The sequence below is a fragment of the Ranitomeya variabilis genome, chromosome 4, assembly GCF_051348905.1.
Source record: "Ranitomeya variabilis isolate aRanVar5 chromosome 4, aRanVar5.hap1, whole genome shotgun sequence".
NCBI classification, from domain to species: domain Eukaryota; kingdom Metazoa; phylum Chordata; class Amphibia; order Anura; family Dendrobatidae; genus Ranitomeya; species Ranitomeya variabilis.
Genome location: NC_135235.1, coordinates 278,195,926 through 278,214,972, shown reverse-complemented (window position 1 = coordinate 278,214,972; position 19,047 = coordinate 278,195,926).

The window sequence follows — 19,047 nt, the reverse complement described above, 5'->3', positions numbered from 1 at the left end:
CTATGCGTTCATATATCAAGGAGTCTCTAGAGAAAGGACATATTCGTCCGTCTTCTTCCCCTCTTGGTGCGGGATTCTTTTTTGTGGCAAAAAAGGACGGATCTTTGAGACCTTGTATTGATTATCGGCTTTTAAATAAGATCACTGTCAAATTTCAGTATCCTTTACCGCTGTTGTCTGACTTGTTTGCCCGGATTAAAGGTGCCAAGTGGTTCACCAAGATAGATCTTCGTGGTGCGTACAACCTTGTGCGCATTAAGCAAGGTGATGAATGGAAAACCGCATTCAATACGCCCGAAGGTCATTTTGAGTACTTGGTGATGCCTTTTGGGCTCTCCAATGCGCCTTCAGTTTTTCAGTCCTTTATGCATGACATTTTCCGGAAGTATCTGGATAAATTTTTGATTGTTTATCTGGATGATATTTTGGTTTTTTCTGATAATTGGGATTCGCATGTGGAGCAGGTCAGGTTGGTCTTTAAAATTTTGCGTGAAAATTCTTTGTTTGTCAAGGGCTCAAAGTGTCTCTTTGGTGTACAGAAGGTTCCCTTTTTGGGGTTCATTTTTTCCCCTTCTGCTGTGGAGATGGACCCAGTCAAGGTCCGAGCTATTCTTGATTGGACTCAGCCCTCGTCAGTTAAGAGTCTACAGAAGTTCTTGGGTTTTGCTAACTTCTACCGTCATTTTATCGCTAATTTTTCTAGCATTGTGAAACCTTTGACGGATATGACCAAGAAGGGCTCCGATGTAGCTAACTGGGCTCCTGCTGCCGTGGAGGCTTTCCAGGAGTTGAAACGCCGGTTTACTTCGGCGCCTGTTTTGTGCCAGCCCGATGTCTCACTTCCCTTTCAGGTTGAGGTGGATGCTTCAGAGATTGGAGCAGGGGCCGTTTTGTCGCAGAGAGGCCCTGGTTGCTCTGTTATGAAACCTTGTGCCTTTTTCTCTAGGAAGTTTTCGCCTGCCGAGCGAAATTATGATGTGGGCAATCGGGAGTTGTTGGCCATGAAATGGGCATTTGAGGAGTGGCGTCATTGGCTCGAGGGTGCTAAGCATCGTGTGGTGGTCTTGACTGATCACAAAAATCTGATGTATCTCGAGTCTGCTAAACGCCTTAATCCGAGACAGGCCCGCTGGTCATTGTTTTTCTCCCGCTTTGATTTTGTTGTCTCGTATTTACCAGGTTCAAAGAATGTGAAGGCCGATGCTCTTTCTAGGAGCTTTGTGCCTGATGCTCCTGGAGTCGCTGATCCTGTTGGTATTCTTAAAGATGGAGTTATCTTGTCAGCTATTTCTCCGGATCTGCGACGTGTGTTGCAGAGATTTCAGGCTGATAGGCCTGAGTCTTGTCCACCTGACAGACTGTTTGTCCCGGATAAGTGGACCAGCAGAGTCATTTCCGAGGTTCATTCCTCGGTGTTGGCAGGTCACCCGGGAATTTTTGGCACCAGAGATCTGGTGGCCAGGTCCTTTTGGTGGCCTTCCTTGTCAAGGGATGTGCGGTCATTTGTGCAGTCCTGTGGGACTTGTGCTCGAGCTAAGCCTTGCTGTTCTCGTGCCAGCGGTTTGCTCTTGCCCTTGCCTGTCCCGAAGAGACCTTGGACACATATCTCCATGGATTTCATTTCTGATCTTCCGCTATCCCAGGGCATGTCCGTTATCTGGGTGATATGTGATCGCTTCTCAAAGATGGTCCATTTGGTTCCTTTGCCTAAGCTGCCTTCCTCTTCCGATCTGGTTCCTGTGTTTTTCCAGAATGTGGTTCGTTTGCACGGCATCCCTGAGAATATTGTGTCAGACAGAGGATCCCAGTTCGTTTCCAGATTCTGGCGATCCTTTTGTAGTAGGATGGGCATTGATTTGTCGTTTTCGTCTGCTTTCCATCCTCAGACTAATGGACAGACGGAGCGAACCAATCAGACTTTGGAGGCTTATTTGAGGTGTTTTGTCTCTGCTGATCAGGACGATTGGGTGACATTCTTGCCGTTGGCTGAGTTTGCCCTTAATAATCGGGCTAGTTCCGCCACCTTGGTTTCGCCTTTTTTCTGCAACTCTGGTTTCCATCCTCGCTTTTCTTCGGGTCATGTGGAGCCTTCTGACTGTCCTGGGGTGGATTCTGTGGTGGATAGGTTGCAGCGGATCTGGAATCATGTGGTGGACAACTTGAAGTTGTCACAGGAGAGGGCTCAGCGCTTTGCCAACCGCCGCCGCGGTGTGGGTCCCCGACTACGCGTTGGGGATTTGGTATGGCTTTCTTCCCGATTTGTTCCTATGAAGGTCTCCTCTCCCAAATTTAAACCTCGTTTTATTGGGCCTTACAAGATATTGGAAATCCTTAATCCTGTATCTTTTCGTCTGGATCTTCCTGTGTCGTTTGCTATTCACAATGTATTTCATAGGTCCTTGTTGCGGCGGTACATTGTGCCTATAGTTCCTTCTGCTGAGCCTCCTGCTCCGGTGTTGGTTGAGGGCGAGTTGGAGTACGTGGTGGAGAAGATCTTGGATTCTCGCCTCTCCAGGCGGAGGCTTCAGTACCTGGTCAAGTGGAAGGGCTATGGTCAGGAGGATAATTCCTGGGTGGTCGCCTCTGATGTTCATGCGGCCGATTTAGTTCGTGCCTTTCATGCCGCTCATCCTGATCGCCCTGGTGGTCGTGGTGAGGGTTCGGTGACCCCTCACTAAGGGGGGGGTACTGTTGTGAATTTACTTTTTGCTCCCTCTAGTGGTTACTAGTTTTTTGACTTTGGTTTTTCTGTCATTCCTTTTATCCGCACCTGGGTCGTTAGTTAAGGGTGTTGCTATTTAAGCTCCCTGGACCTTCAGTTCAATGCCTGGCAACGTAGTTATCAGAGCTAGTCTGCTGTGCTCTTGTCTACTGATCCTGGTTCCAGTTATATCAGCTAAGTCCGCTTTTTGCTTTTTGCTATTTTGTTTTGGTTTTGTATTTTTGTCCAGCTTGTTCCAAATATATATCCTGACCTTTGCTGGAAGCTCTAGGGGGCTGGTGTTCTCCCCCCGGACCGTTAGACGGTTCGGGGGTTCTTGAATTTCCAGTGTGGATTTTGATAGGGTTTTTGTTGACCATATAAGTTACCTTTCTTTATTCTGCTATCAGTTAGCGGGCCTCTCTGTGCTAAACCTGGTTCATTTCTGTGTTTGTCATTTCCTCTTACCTCACCGTTATTATTTGTGGGGGGCTTCTATCCAGCTTTGGGGTCCCCTTCTCTGGAGGCAAGAAAGGTCTTTTGTTTTCCTCTACTAGGGGTAGCTAGATTCTCCGGCTGGAGCGTGTCATCTAGAATCAACGTAGGAATGATCCCCGGCTACTTCTAGTGTTGGCGTTAGGAGTAGATATATGGTCAACCCAGCTACCACTGCCCTATGAGCTGGATTTTTGTATTCTGCAGACTTCCACGTTCCTCTGAGACCCTCGCCATTGGGGTCATAACAGCCAAGGGGGTAAAAATTACGGCTGTGCTGCGTCACATGACAAAGGAAAGTTCCACCTACCGGACGGTTGAACGCTGTGAGGGGACACATTTCATAAGTGTTAGGTTCAGCATCTGCAAGGACCATAATTAAAAGAGCTAAGTTTACCTTTTCCAGCATTAATGGTGTACACGATGGCTCTTCCAGCTACAAACGCCTGGGGGGGGGGGGTTAAAGGTTTCCTTTCAACTTGCTCCAGTGCAGGCTTCGGCCTACACTCCGCTCCCCCTGCTCCTCCTGCTGACCCTGGGCTCTAACACCGCCAGTTGGGGCCCAGATGTGCTAGCTGCACAGAGAAAAACACCAGCCAATGTGTCAGTGGGGTTCAGCACCGCCAGCTGTTCCCCTGCTGTGCAGCCGGCAACGTGTCCTGCAACTGCCACGCAGGCACAACAGACCCAAAAGCTGCCGCCAGTGCAGGCTTCGGCCTACACTCTGCTCCATCTCCTCCTCCTGCTGACCCCGGGCTCCAACACCGCCAGTTGGGGCCCGGTACTGCTAGCTGCACAGAGAAAAACACCAGCCAATGTGTCAGTGGGGTTCAGCACCGCCAGCTGTTCCCCTGCTGTGCAGCCGGCATCGTGTCCTGCAAAAGCCACGCAGACACAACAACTGAAATTGAAGGGAACCTGTCCCCCCTCCCCCAGGCGTTTGTACGTTTTAAAGGCCACCTTGTACAGCGGTAATGCTGCATGTGTGCAAGGTGGCTCATAAACGTATTCTCCTCGCACATGTGGAACTGAAAACACGTCTAAAATGTGTCCTCTGTGTGACCATTTAACCGTCCCGGTGGTGTGACTTTCCTTTGTAATGACACGCTGCAACCCCCTTGGTAGCGCTGCCCGTCTTCTGGCATCATTGTTTGGCTGCCTGCGCCTCTGCGGCCGCCCTGACCCACACAACGCCCCTCGTTGTCTTATTTATTGGGACTGCGAGGGTGTGATTGACGGGCATGATCAGTGCATCAGTTCGCCTGTCCCTCATCTCCTTCCGCCTTCTGCGGACTGTGCGGCTTCATGGCCGTGGCATGCGATAAGGGATCAGATGACGCCGCACAGTCTGAAGCGGGTGTAAGGACCCGAGTGTGAGAGGCGAACATATGTGCTGCGCCAGGCCCTGAATCCCAGCCCCGCAGTGTTTTAACAATGTTAAGACACTGCGGGGCTGGGATTCATGGTCATCGCGAACCGCACCGGCCGACATTAAATGATGCCAGAACATGGGCAGCGCTAACAGCGCTAGGCCAGGGGATCACACGACAGCGCAGACTCCTGTACAGCAAATAACAACGCTCAGGAGGCTGCACCCAGCACCAAGGTGGGATTCTTGACATCTGTGCTGCGTCTCATTACAAAGGGAACTCGCGCCTCCAACACAGTTTGACTGTTTAAAGGGCTAAATGTTATACGTGTTTCATTCAGCGTGTGCAAGGAGCGAAATTAAAAGAGCAACCTTTGACTTGTGCAGCACTACTGCTGCATAAGCTGTGGCTCTTCTACTTTGTAACCCCTGAGGGGGGGTTAAAGGTTACCTTTGAAATTGGTTCAATTAGGCTTCGGCCTACACTCTGCTCCCCCTGCAGAGCCCTGGGCTCCAACACCACCAGTTGGGGCCCGGTACTGCTAGCTGCACAGAGAAAAACACCAGCCAATGTGTCAGTGGGGTTCAGCACCGCCAGCTGTTCCCCTGCTGTGCAGCCGGCAACGTGTCCTGCAACTGCCACGCAGGCACAACAGACCCAAAAGCTGCCGCCAGTGCAGGCTTCGGCCTACACTCTGCTCCATCTCCTCCTCCTGCTGACCCCGGGCTCCAACACCGCCAGTTGGGGCCCGGTACTGCTAGCTGCACAGAGAAAAACACCAGCCAATGTGTCAGTGGGGTTCAGCACCGCCAGCTGTTCCCCTGCTGTGCAGCCGGCATCGTGTCCTGCAAAAGCCACGCAGACACTTGCTCTTGTACCTTCTGCTCCCCATCCTGGTTCCAGTACCGTCAGCTGGTTCCGGGCAGAGCCTTTGGCTTAGGTGCCTCCCTCTGGGTATCCGAGTTCCACCAACGTCAGGTGGTCCTTGGTAGTGCTTTCAGGCACGGGTACCTCCTGCTTAGTAACCGGGTTCCAGTAACGTCAGCTGGTCCTCGGTAGTTCCATTGGCTCTTGGACCTTCGGCTACCCATCCGGGTTCCAGCACCGTCAGCTGGTTCTCGGCAGTGTCTTTTGCTCTTGTACCTTCTGCTCCCCATCCTGGTTCCAGTACCGTCAGCTGGTTCCGGGCAGAGCCTTTGGCTTAGGTGCCTCCCTCTGGGTATCCGAGTTCCACCAACGTCAGGTGGTCCTTGGTAGTGCTTTCAGGCACGGGTACCTCCTGCTTAGTAACCGGGTTCCAGTAACGTCAGCTGGTCCTCGGTAGTTCCATTGGCTCTTGGACCTTCGGGTAGCCATCCGAGTTCCAGTTCCATCAGCTGGTTCTCGGCATTTTCTCAGCCTTCTTGTACCTTCTGCTACATTTCCAAGTTCAAGAGACTAAACACGATGACCCGGAAGACCACCCCTAAGATGACGACGACACCAGAGACGACAACCACCGTGATGACGACGACCCTGGAGACGATGACCCCGAAGACCACCCCGATGACGACGACCCCGGAGATGACGACCCTGAAGACCACCCCGATGACGACGACCCCGGAGACGACGACCCTGGAGACGACGACGACCTGGAAGACCGAGAAGCAGAAGAACAAGAGGCTGTAGAACAAAGAGCAGAAGAACATTAAGCATAACACTAAATATCAGAGCAAAAAATATTATCTAAATTATAAGCAGAAGAAGACTAAGCAGTGTATGGGGGTGAGTCCGTTCCTCCTCGTGGTGCCCCTGGATAAAGCCTGATGCTGCAGGCCAAACTGAACGCGGACAAATGTAACTGTTTTGTGACAGGCAGAACGGAAGGTGTAATCTTCAAACTTTTATAGATAACAACTACGGGAATGCCTGTCACAAATAAGAATATGATGAAGAAGTAGAATATGATGAAGATAATAGTAAAATAAAAAGAATATGAACAATGTAACCAAAAAAATAATAGGTAGAAGATGAAGAAGAAGATGAATAAGGTGAAGAAGTTGATGTCAAAGAAGCTGATGATGAGGATAATGAAGAAGAAAGTGTGGGAGAAGTAAAAAAGAAGGTGAAGGGCGTGGAAGTAGTGAAACATCAATATCTGACAAAATAAAAAAAAAAATTAACATAGTCAAAATCTTTCTACCGCCGAACGTCATAAAAAAAACCCCAAATCCTGCTATTCTATTACATTGGGCTAAACCTCTGTGCCTTTAATGTCTCCGCCACGTCCCCCAATACATCCTACATTATTCTTAGTTGTTTTCCTTCATGTAGAATTAACCTACAAGTTTATAAAGGGTTTATTTTAATTCCGATATTTTCGTCCCATTGACTTGCATTGGGATCGGGTATCGGTATCGGATTGGATCCGATATTTTGACGGTATCGGCCGATACTTTCCGATACCGATACTTTCCGATATCGGAAAGTATCGCTCAACACTAGTGTTGAGCGATACCTTCCGATATCGGAAAGTATCGGTATCGGAAAGTATCGGCCGATACCGTCAAAATATCGGATCTAATCTGATACCGATACCCGATCCCAATGCAAGTCAATGGGACGAAAACATCGGAATTAAAATAAACCCTTTATAAACTTGTAGGTTCATTCTACATGAAGGAAAACAACTAAGAATAATGTAGGCTGTATTGGGGGACGTGGCGGAGACATTAAAGGCACAGAGGTTTAGCCCAATCTAATAGAATAGCAGGATTTTTTTTTTTTTTATGACGTTCGGCGTTAGAAAGATTTTGACTATGTTAATTTTTTTTTTATTTTGTCAGATAGTGATGTTTCACTACTTCCACGCCCTTCACCTTCTTTTTTACTTCTCCCACACTTTCTTCTTCATTATCCTCATCATCAGCTTCTTTGACATCAACTTCTTCACCTTATTCATCTTCTTCTTCATCTTCTACCTATTATTTTTTGGGTTGCATTGTTCATATTCTTTTTATTTTACTATTATCTTCATCATATTCTACTTCTTCATCATATTCTTATTTGTGTCAGGCATTCCCGTAGTTGTTATCTATAAAAGTTTGAAGATTACACCTTCCGTTCTGCCTGTCACAAAACAGTTACATTTGTCCGCGTTCAGTTTGGCCTGCAGCATCAGGCTTTATCCAGGGGCACCACGAGGAGGAACGGACTCACCCCCATACACTGCTTAGTCTTCTTCTGCTTATAATTTAGATAATATTTTTTGCTCTGATATTTAGTGTTATGCTTAATGTTCTTCTGCTCTTTGTTCTGCAGCCTCTTGTTCTTCTGCTTCTCGGTCTTCCAGGTCGTCGTCGTCTCCGGGGTCGTCGTCATCGGGGTGGTCTTCAGGGTCGTCGTCTCCGGGGTCGTCGTCATCAGGGTGGTCTTCAGGGTCATCGTCTCCAGGGTCGTCGTCATCACGGTGGTTGTCGTCTCTGGTGTCGTCGTCATCTTAGGGGTGGTCTTCCGGGTCATCGTGTTTAGTCTCTTGAACTTGGAAATGTAGCAGAAGGTACAAGAAGGCTGAGAAAATGCCGACAACCAGCTGATGGAACTGGAACTCGGATGGCTACCCGAAGGTCCAAGAGCCAATGGAACTACCGAGGACCAGCTGATGTTACTGGAACCCGGTTACTAAGCAGGAGGTACCCGTGCCTGAAAGCACTACCAAGGACCACCTGACGTTGGTGGAACTCGGATACCCAGAGGGAGGCACCTAAGCCAAAGGCTCTGCCCGGAACCAGCTGACGGTACTGGAACCAGGATGGGGAGCAGAAGGTACAAGAGCAAAAGACACTGCCGAGAACCAGCTGACGGTGCTGGAACCCGGATGGGTAGCCGAAGGTCCAAGAGCCAATGGAACTACCGAGGACCAGCTAACGTTACTGGAACACGGTTACTAAGCAGGAGGTACCCGTGCCTGAAAGCACTACCAAGGACCACCTGACGTTGGTGGAACTCGGATACCCAGAGGGAGGCACCTAAGCCAAAGGCTCTGCCCGGAACCAGCTGATGGTACTGGAACCAGGATGGGGAGCAGAAGGTACAAGAGCAAGTGTCTGCGTGGCTTTTGCAGGACACGATGCCGGCTGCACAGCAGGGGAACAGCTGGCGGTGCTGAACCCCACTGACACATTGGCTGGTGTTTTTCTCTGTGCAGCTAGCAGTACCGGGCCCCAACTGGCGGTGTTAGAGCCCGGGGTCAGCAGGAGGAGGAGATGGAGCAGAGTGTAGGCCGAAGCCTGCACTGGCGGCAGCTTTGGGTCTGTTGTGCCTGCGTGGCAGTTGCAGGACACGTTGCCGGCTGCACAGCAGGGGAACAGCTGGCGGTGCTGAACCCCACTGACACGTTGGCTGGTGTTTGGCTCTGTGCAGCTAGCAGTACCGGGCCCCAACTGGCGGTGTTGGAGCCCGGGCTCTGCAGGGGGAGCAGAGTGTAGGCCGAATCCTACTTGAACCAATTTCAAAGGTAACCTTTAACCCCCCCTCAGGGGTTACAAAGTAGAAGAGCCACAGCTTATGCAGCAGTAGTGCTGCACAAGTTAAAGGTTGCTCTTTTAATTTTGCTCCTTGCACACGCTGAATGAAACACGTATAACATTTAGCCCTTTATACAGTCAAACTGTGTTGGAGGCGCGAGTTCCCTTTGTAATGAGACGCAGCACAGATGTCAAGAATCCCACCTTGGTGCTGGGTGCAGCCTCCTGAGCGTTGTTATTTGCTGTACAGGAGTCTGCGCTGTCGTGTTATCCCCTGGCCTAGCGCTGTTAGCGCTGCCCATCTTCTGACATCATTTAATGTCGGCCGGTGCGGTTCGCGATGACCATGAATCCCAGCCCCGCAGTGTCTTAACATTGTTAAAACACTGCGGGGCTGGGATTCACGGCCTGGCGCAGCACATATGTTCGCCTCTCACACTCGGGTCCTTACACCCGCTTCAGACTGTGCGGCGTCAGCTGATCCCTTATCGCATGCCACGGCCATGAAGCCGCACAGTCTGAAGAAGGCGGAAGGAGATGAGGGACAGGCGAACTGATGCACTGCTCATGCCCATCAATCACACCCTCGCAGTCCCAAGAAATAAGACACTGAGGGGCGTTGTGTGGGTCAGGGCGGCCGCAGAGGCGCAGGCAGCCAAACAATGATGCCAGAAGACGGGCAGCGCTACCAAGGGGGTTGCAGCGTGTCATTACAAAGGAAAGTCACACCACCGGGACGGTTAAATGGTCACACAGAGGACACATTTTAGACGTGTTTTCAGTTCCACATGTGCGAGGAGAATACGTTTATGAGCCACCTTGCACACATGCAGCATTACCGCTGTACAAGGTGGCCTTAAAAACGTACAAACGCCTGGGGGAGGGGGGACAGGTTCCCTTCAATTTCAGTTCTTGTGTCTGCGTGGCTTTTGCAGGACACGACCCCACTGACACATTGGCTGGTGTTTGGCTCTGTGCAGCTAGCAGTACCGGGCCCCAACTGGCGGTGTTGGAGCCCGGGCTCTGCAGGGGGAGCAGAGTGTAGGCCGAAGCCTACTTGAACCAATTTCAAAGGTAACCTTTAACCCCCCCTCAGGGGTTACAAAGTAGAAGAGCCACAGCTTATGCAGCAGTAGTGCTGCACAAGTCAAAGGTTGCTCTTTTAATTTTGCTCCTTGCACACGCTGAAAGGAACACGTATAACATTTAGGCCCTTACACAGTCAAACTGATTTTGAGGCGTGAGTTCCCTTCGTAAAGAGACGCAGTACAGCTGGCAAAAATGCCACCTTGGTGCTTTGCGCGGCCTCCTGAGCATCGTTATTTGTTGCACAGGAGTCTGCGCTGTCGTGTTATCCCTTGGCCTTGCGCTGTTAGTGCTGCCCGTCCTCTGACATCATTTGATGTCGGCCGGTGCGGTTCGCGATGCCCATGAATCCCAGCCCCGCAGTGTCTTGACATAGTTAAAACACTGCGGGGCTGGGATTCATGGCCTGGCGCAGTACATATGTTTGCCTCTCGCTTGGGTTCTTACACCTGCTTCAGACTATGTGGTGTCAGCTGATCCCTTATCGCATGCCACGGCCATGAAGCCGCACAGTCCGAAGAAGGCGGAAGGAGATGAGGGACAGGCGAAGAAATGCACCGTTCATGCCCATCAATCACACCCTCGCAGTCAAAATAAATAAGACACCGAGGGGCGTTGTGTGGGGCAAGGCGGCCGCAGAGGCGCACCCAGCCAAACAATGATGCCAGAAGATGGGCAGCGTTACCAAGGAGCTTGTTGCGTGTCAATACAAAGGAAAATCACACCTGAGGGACGTTTTAATGGTCACAGAGGACACATTTTAGACGTGTTCAGTTCCACGAGTGCAAGGAGAATACGTTTCTGAGCCACCTTGCACACATGCAGCATTACTGCTGTACAAGGTGGCTGTAAAACATAGAAACACCTGGGGGAGGGGGGACAGGTTCCCTTCAATTTCAGTTCTTGTGTCTGCGTGGCGGTCGCAGGAAACGTTGCCGGCTACACAGCAGGGGAACAGCTGGCGGTGCTGAACCCCACTGACACATTGGCTGGTGTTTTTCTCTGTGCAGCTAGCACATTTGGGCCAAAACTGGCGGTGTTAGAGCCCAGGGTCAGCAGGAGGAGCAGGGGGAGCGGAGTGCAGGCCGAAGCCTGCACCGGAGCAAGTTGAAAGGAAACCTTTAACCCCCCCCCCACAGGCATTTGTAGCTGAAAGAGCCATTGTGTACAGCACTAATGCTGGAAAAGGTAAACTTAGCTCTTTTAATTATGGTCCTTGCACATGCTGAACCTAACACTTATGAAATGTGTCCCCTCACAGCGTTAAACCGTCCGGTAGGTGGAACTTTCCTTTGTCGTGTGACGCAGCACAGCCATCATTTTTACCCCCTTGGCGCCGTGCGCCGCCTCCTCAGCGTTGTTTGAATCTGTCCCGGAGCCTGCGCTGTTAGGTTAGCCCTTGGCCATGCACACATTTTGCGCTGCCCGTCTTCTGACATCATTTGGTGTCAGGCTGGCTGCACCTGTGCGGGTGCGCTGGCCGAGATCCCGCCTCGCAGTGTTGTCTAATGTAATCCCACCGCGGGCCTGGGATCCGTGGCCATGCGCAGTGCATATCCTCGCCTCTCACTCCCCTCCCTACGGCTTCTTCAGACTGTGCGGTGTCAGCTGATCCCTAATAGCATGCCACGGCCGTGACACCGCACAGCCTTAAGAACCCGTAGGGAGGGGAGTGAGAGGTGAGGATATGCACTGCGCATGGCCACGGATCCCAGGCCCGCGGTGGGATTACATTAGACGACACTGCGAGGCGGGATCTCGGCCAGCGCACCCGCACAGGTGCAGCCAGCCTGACACCAAATGATGTCAGAAGACGGGCAGCGCAAAATGTGTGCATGGCCAAGGGCTAACCTAACAGCGCAGGCTCCGGGACAGATTCAAACAACGCTGAGGAGGCGGAACACGGCGCCAAGGGGGTAAAAATGATGGCTGTGCTGCGTCACACGACAAAGGAAAGTTCCACCTACCGGACGGTTTAACACTGTGAGGGGACACATTTCATAAGTGTTAGGTTCAGCATGTGCAAGGAGCACCACGAAAAGAGGCACTTTTTCCCTTTGCATCATTACTGCTGCACAAGGTGGCTCCTTCAGTAACAAACGCCTGGGGGGGGGGGGACAGGTTCCCTTAAATTTAACTTGTTGTGCCTGCGTGGCGGTCGCAGTACACGTTGCCGTATACACAGCAGGGGAACAGCTGGCGGTGCTGAACCCCACTAACACATTGGCGAGGTGTTTGGCTCTGTGCGTACAGCACTTCTGGACGGCAAATGGCGGTGTTGGAGCCCAGGGACAGGTGGAGGAGGATGAGGTAGGAGGAGGTAGGAGGGATTACCACTCACACAGCAGGGGAACAGCTGACGTTACTGAACCCCAATAACAGAGGAGGGACTGTTGACTGTGCGTACAGCACTTCTGGACGGCAACTGGCGGTGTTGGAGCCCAGGGACAGGTGGAGGAGGAGGAGGTAGGAGGAGGTAGGAGGGATTGCCACACACACAGCAGGGGAACAGCTGACGTTACTGAACCCCAATAACAGAGGAGGGACTGTTGACTGTGCGTACAGCACTTCTGGACGGCAACTGGCGGTGTTGGAGCCCAGGGACAGGTGGAGGAGGAGGAGGTAGGAGGAGGTAGGAGGGATTGCCACACACACAGCAGGGGAACAGCTGACGTTACTGAACCCCAATAACAGAGGAGGGACTGTTGACTGTGCGTACAGCACTTCTGGACGGCAACTGGCGGTGTTGGAGCCCAGGGACAGGTGGAGGAGGAGGAGGTAGGAGGAGGTAGGAGGGATTGCCACACACACAGCAGGGGAACAGCTGACGTTACTGAACCCCAATAACAGAGGAGCGACTGTTGGGACTGTGCGTACAGCACTTCTGGACGGCAACTGGTGGTGTTGGAGCCCAGGGACAGGTGGAGGAGGAGGATGTAGGAGGAGGTAGGAGGGATTGCCACACACACAGCAGGGGAACAGCTGACGTTACTGAACCCCAATAACAGAGGAGCAACTGTTGGGACTGTGCGGACAGCACTTCTGGACGGCAACTAGCGGTGTTGGAGCCCAGGGACAGGTGGAAAAGCAGAGGAACACAATGTAGGCCGAAGCCTGAGAAAGTCGAAAGGGAACCTTTAACCCCCCCCCCAAGGCGTTTGTAGCTGAAAGAGCCAGCTTGTGCAGCACAAAAGATGCAAAAGGAAAAGGTGGCTCTTTTCATCATGCTCCTTGCAAACACAGAACTAAACACTTATAAAATGTGTCCCCTGAAACCGTGAAACCGTCCCGGAGGTGGGACTTTCCTTCGTAATATGACGCAGCACAGCCGTCATTCCTACCCCCCCGGCGCCGTGCCCCGGCTCCTCAGCGTTGTTTGATTCCGTCCCGGAGCCTGCGCTGTTATGTTATCCCGTGGCCAGGCACACTTAGCGCTGCCCATCTTCTGACATCATTTGGTGTCAGGCTGTCTGCGCCTGTGCGGCCGCGCTGGCCGAGAGCCCGCCTCGCAGTGTCTTCTGATTTAATCCCACTGGGGGCCTGGGATTAATGGCCATGCGCAGTGCATATCCTCGCCTCTCACTCCCCTCCCTACGGCTTCTTAAGACTGTGCGGTGTCACGGCCGTGGCATGCTATTAGGGACCAGCTGACACCGAACAGTCTGAAGAAGCCATAGGGAGATGAGTGAGAGGTGGAGGTTCAGATATGCACTGCGCATGTCCATGGATCCCAGGCCCCCAGTGGGATTAAATCAGAAGACACTGCGAGGCGGGCTCTCGGCCAGCACGGCCGCACAGGCGCAGCCATCCTGACACCAAATGATGCCAGAAGACGGGCAGCGCTAAGTGTGCCTGGTCACGGGATAACATAACAGCGCAGGCTCCGGGACGGAATCAAACAACGCTGAGGAGCCGGGGCACGGCGCCAAGGGGGTAGGAATGACGGCTGTGCTGCGTCATATTACGAAGGAAAGTCCCACCTCCGGGACGGTTTTACGGTATCAGTGGACACATTTTATAAGTGTTAAGTTCTGCGTGTGCAAGGAGCTAAACAAAAATAGCTACCTTTTCCTTGTGCAGCATTACTGCTGCACAAGGTGGCTCTTTCAGTAACAAACGCCTTGGGGGGGGGGGACAGATTCCCTTACATTTCAGTTGTTGTGTTAGAGTGGCGGTCGCAGGACACATTGCCGGCAAAACAGCTGGGGATCAGCTGACGTTACTGAAACCCAATAACACTGGGTCGTATGTTTTGACTGTGCAGACGACACTTCTGAGCCTCAACTGGCGGTGTTGGGGCCCAGGAATTACAGTTCAGGTGGTAGAAAGATGAACACAACAGGAGACCTGGATACTGTAGACAGTCACCTAATTATTTAATCAGGAAGAGGAGTGGCAAATTCCTGCGAGATCCAGGCCTTGTTCATTTTCAGGAAAGTAAGCCGGTCAACGTTATCGGAGGATAGTCGCATGCGACGGTCAGTTAGTACACCACCTGCAGCACTAAAGACACGTTCCGATATGATTTTTCAAGCAGGCAGATAAGGGGGACAGTCATGCTGACTAGTGCATCATCTGCACTCGCCATCCGCGTGGAATAATCAAAGGGACGCAAAACCTGGCAGACGTCATTCATAGTGGCCCACTCTGTGGTTGTGAAGTCTGTACGGCGCTGACTGCGACTTCTTTGAGCCTGAAGCAGCTGGTACTCCATTACAGCTTGCTGCTGCTCACACAACCGCTCCAACATATGTAACGTGGAATTCCACCTGGTAGGTAGGTCACATATGATGCGATGTTCCGGCAGGCGGTGTCGGCGCTGCAGAGCCGCAATGCGCGCTTTTGCCGTGCTGGAACGCCGCAAGTGAGCACACTCTAGGCGGACCTTGTGCAGCAGTGCATCAAGATCCGGATAGTCCCTCAAAAAGCTCTGCACGACCAAATTGAGCACATGTGCCAGACATGGGATGTGAGTGAGGTTGCCGAGGCCCAGAGCTGCCACCAGATTTCGGCCATTATCACACACTACCATGCCTGGCTGGAGATTCGCTGGCACAAACCACACATCGCTCTCCTGCTTGATGGCATTCCAGAGCTCCTGCGCTGTGTGGCTACGATTCCCCCAAAAAAATAATTTCAAGACGGCCTGTTGACGTTTGGCCACGGCTGTGCTCATGTCGGTCGTAACAGGTACACGTTCATCACGGGTCCATGTGGAGGTGGACTGTGACGGCTCCTGCAGCGATGATTCTGAGGAACTGGTGTAAGAGGAGGAGTCAATGCGTACAGAATGGATTCCTGCAATCCTTGGAGTGGGCAGGACACGTCCTGCGCCACTCGCACGGTCTGTACCCGGCTCAACGACATTAACCCAATGGGCAGTGAGGGAAAGGTATCGCCCCTGTCCATGTTGACTGGTCCACGCATCGGTGGTGAGGTGGACCTTGCTACTGACGGCGTTCAGTAGCGCGTGTTTTATGTGTCCCTCCACATGCTTGTGCAGGGCAGGGACGGCTTGCCTGCTGAAGTAAAAGCGGCTGGGCACATTGTACTGTGGGACTGCCAATGACATCAAGTCACGGAAGCTGTCAGTCTCCACCAGCCTGAATGACAGCATTTCCAGTGACAGAAGTTTGGCAATGCCTGCAGTCAGAGCCTGTGCTCGTGGGTGGTTTGACGAGAAAGGCCGCCTTTTCTCCCATGCCTGTACTACCGATGGCTGTAGACTGGGCTGGGAGTGTGTGGATGACTGGGAAAGTGGTGCTGCGGGTGGAATTACAGCGGGTCTCTGGACAACAGGGCCAGAGGTTCTTCCACGGCGATCCTGGGAGGAAGCCGAACCAGCTGCGTGTGAGCTGGAGGAAGAGGCAACACGAGCTGAAGAGGTGGTAGCTGCCGCTGTTGGTTGGCCTAGCTCTTCAGTGTGTTTTTCTAACTCCGCTGGGTGCCTGGTGCGCACATGTTTCCACATGTTGGAGGTATTGAGGTTGCTGACATTTCGACCTCTTTTGACTTTTTGATGACACACCTTGCATCTGACATAGCAAATGTCATCTGCAACTGTGTCAAAAAAGGACCAGGCACTGCAAGTCTTGGGAGAGCCCTTTTTGGCTTTTGGAAGAGACATGCTCCTAACGGGTGCCAAAGCGGAGGCTGCAGGATCCGCAATCTTCCCCCTCCCTCTCCCTCTTTGGGCCGTATGGGGAATCTCTTCCTCAGAGCTGCTCCCACCACCTTCCTGTCCCTCACGCCAAGATGGGTCAAGGACCTCATCATCTACACTACCCTCTGCCCCCAACTGCTCCTCCTGGGTAGTCTCAGCAGCAGAGCACGCACCAGTAAGTGGCACCTGAGTGTCATCATCAGCTGATGTGGCCTGCGATGTGGTGACCGGAGCCACTGGCCCACCCGCCTCTTCAGAGGAAGAGAGAAAAAGCTGTTGGGCATCACTGCACCCTGCCTCTTCTTCCATTTCTCCAATGCTGCTTGGCTGGCCCCCTGTTTCCAAGCCAAGAGATTCAGAGAACAGAAGTAGAGACGGCTCCTGTCCTGGGCTCTCTGTCTGCCTGGGCAATTTGGCAGGTGGTGAAGAGACAGATGGCTGCTCTCCAGTGCTCTGTGTCTGAGAGGATGTGGCACTAATTGAAGTTGATGCATTAGCTGCCATCCATCCGACAACGGCTTCAATTTGTTCTTCACGCAGCAGCGGTGTACGGCGCTCTGACACAAAGCTGCGCATGAACGACTGTTGCCTGGTGAAAGTGGGTGCTGATGAGTCACCGGTGCCCGCAGCAGGCACAGAATCCCCACGTCCCCTCCCTGCTCCGCGCCCACGCCCACGTGCCTTACTCACTGCCTTCTTCATCTTGGTTGACTGATAAAGATAAGCAGAAAAGTACTAACGGCTTTGTGTGCTTATTCCTGAACAACTCCTCCTAACAGGTATAAGAAACACTAATTTTCTAAAGTGTGGACTAGACTTTAATATGAGCTAATGTGGCCTACACAAATGTAAAGTGGTGTAACTGGTGTGTTTGGTGAACTTTATTATTTATTTATTTTTTGGGGGCTGAACTGACAACGGATAGAGCTGCAGTCACACGGAGACAGTGCAGACAGCCGTAAACGGCGCTGCAAGGCCCAAAAACCCTCCTCTACGTTATCCTATCTAGTGTTTTTCCACAAATTAGCTGGAGACGGGTGGAAAGACACTAATAGGAATTTTTTGAAAAAATGTGCAGCAGCCTGCACTACTTAAAACAAAATGAAAATTGATTTGGCGGTATGACGCAGTGAACAACCCTGAGCTGGAGACAACCAGGCTATGGCTGCTCACAGACTACAGGGCGAGCTGCAGTCACACGGAGACCGTGCAGACAGCCGTAAACGGCGCTGCAAGGCCCAAAAACCCTCCTCTACGTTATCCTATGTAGTGTTTTTCCACAAATTAGCTGGAGACGGGTGGAAAGACACTAATAGGATTTTTTTGAATAAATTAGCAGCAGACTACACTACTTGGAAAAAAAAAAAAAAAGGACAGTATGAGGCAATGAACCACCCTCCCTGAACTGAATACAACCAGCTATGGATGGCCTATGTGGCTGCACTCAGACTAGAGAGTGGGCTGCACTCACACACACACAGACCTTGCAGATTGCTGTGAAAACAGCGCTACAAGGCAAAAGCAAGGTGAATAGTAGGTGAACACAGCGGTTGCTAAATTAGCCTTTGGAAAGCACAAAGAAGCAAATCGCTATCTCTAAACTGGCCCTCAGTCAGCAAACAGCGTCCTGTCACTAACTGAATTCACAGCAGAGTGATCGCAAAATGGCGCCAGCGACTTTTAAACTGAATCATGACATCATTTCAGCAGCCAATCACAGCCATGCCAGTAGTTTCATGCCCTCCATGCTGAACAGGATGTGCCCACACTTGAAATCATTCTCATTGGCTGAATTTGTGCATTTTGAATCTGGGAACTTCCGATTCCGGTATCCGATACGCGGCAAGTATCGGAATCCCGGTATCGGAATTCCGATACCGCAAGTATCGGCCGATACCCGATACTTGCGGTATCGGAATGCTCAACACTACTGAAGATGCCAAAGATGCAGGGTGCTGGAAGACAATGATGATGCTTTGTACGAGGAGATTATATGATGGCCAAAGGAAGAGAAAACTAGCTGCATAGCAGGACAGATGTCTTCCTTTTACCAGCATCAGTAAATAGGCATAAAAAACGAAAAATTTTGTAAAATTGCTTTTGGTCTTCATCAACTCCCAAGAGGTTGACTAAGAGGCCACCACAGTTTTATTTTCTACAATCATTTTCAATAGTGGCAGCAAATAATTCGCAGAAGGTGAATCCCCTTCTACCTTGTCTTTAATTTAGCCGCCCTGGGACAACAACATCATATGGTCTGGCTAATCACAAGGGGAGTGGTGGATACTTGCTGGTAGGAGAAGGTACACAGGGCTCTCAACCAGTAGCCATGGAATACTGACCATTAGGGTTGAGCGACTTTCATTTTTTTAAGATCGAGTCGGGTTTTGCGAAACCCGACTTTGTCAAAAGTCGAGTCGAGTGCAGTCGGCCGATTATCGCTAAAAGTCGGGGATCGACCGAAACACGAAACCCAATGCAAGTCAATGGGGAAGCATAGTCGACAGTGAGTGGAGGCCAGGAAAACACCTACAGTGCCCATTTTAATGCCAAAAACATCCATTCTTGTTTCTGAAGCTTGTCAATCTTAATTAACTTTATAATAATAGTTGGGCATTGGAAATTGGGGGTCATTTGGCAAAAGTTGTGTTGGGTAGGGCTGGTTCAAGGTTTTAGTGGGCCCAGGAAATGTGGACTACGTCACGGCGGTGGAGCAGTGAGAGGTAA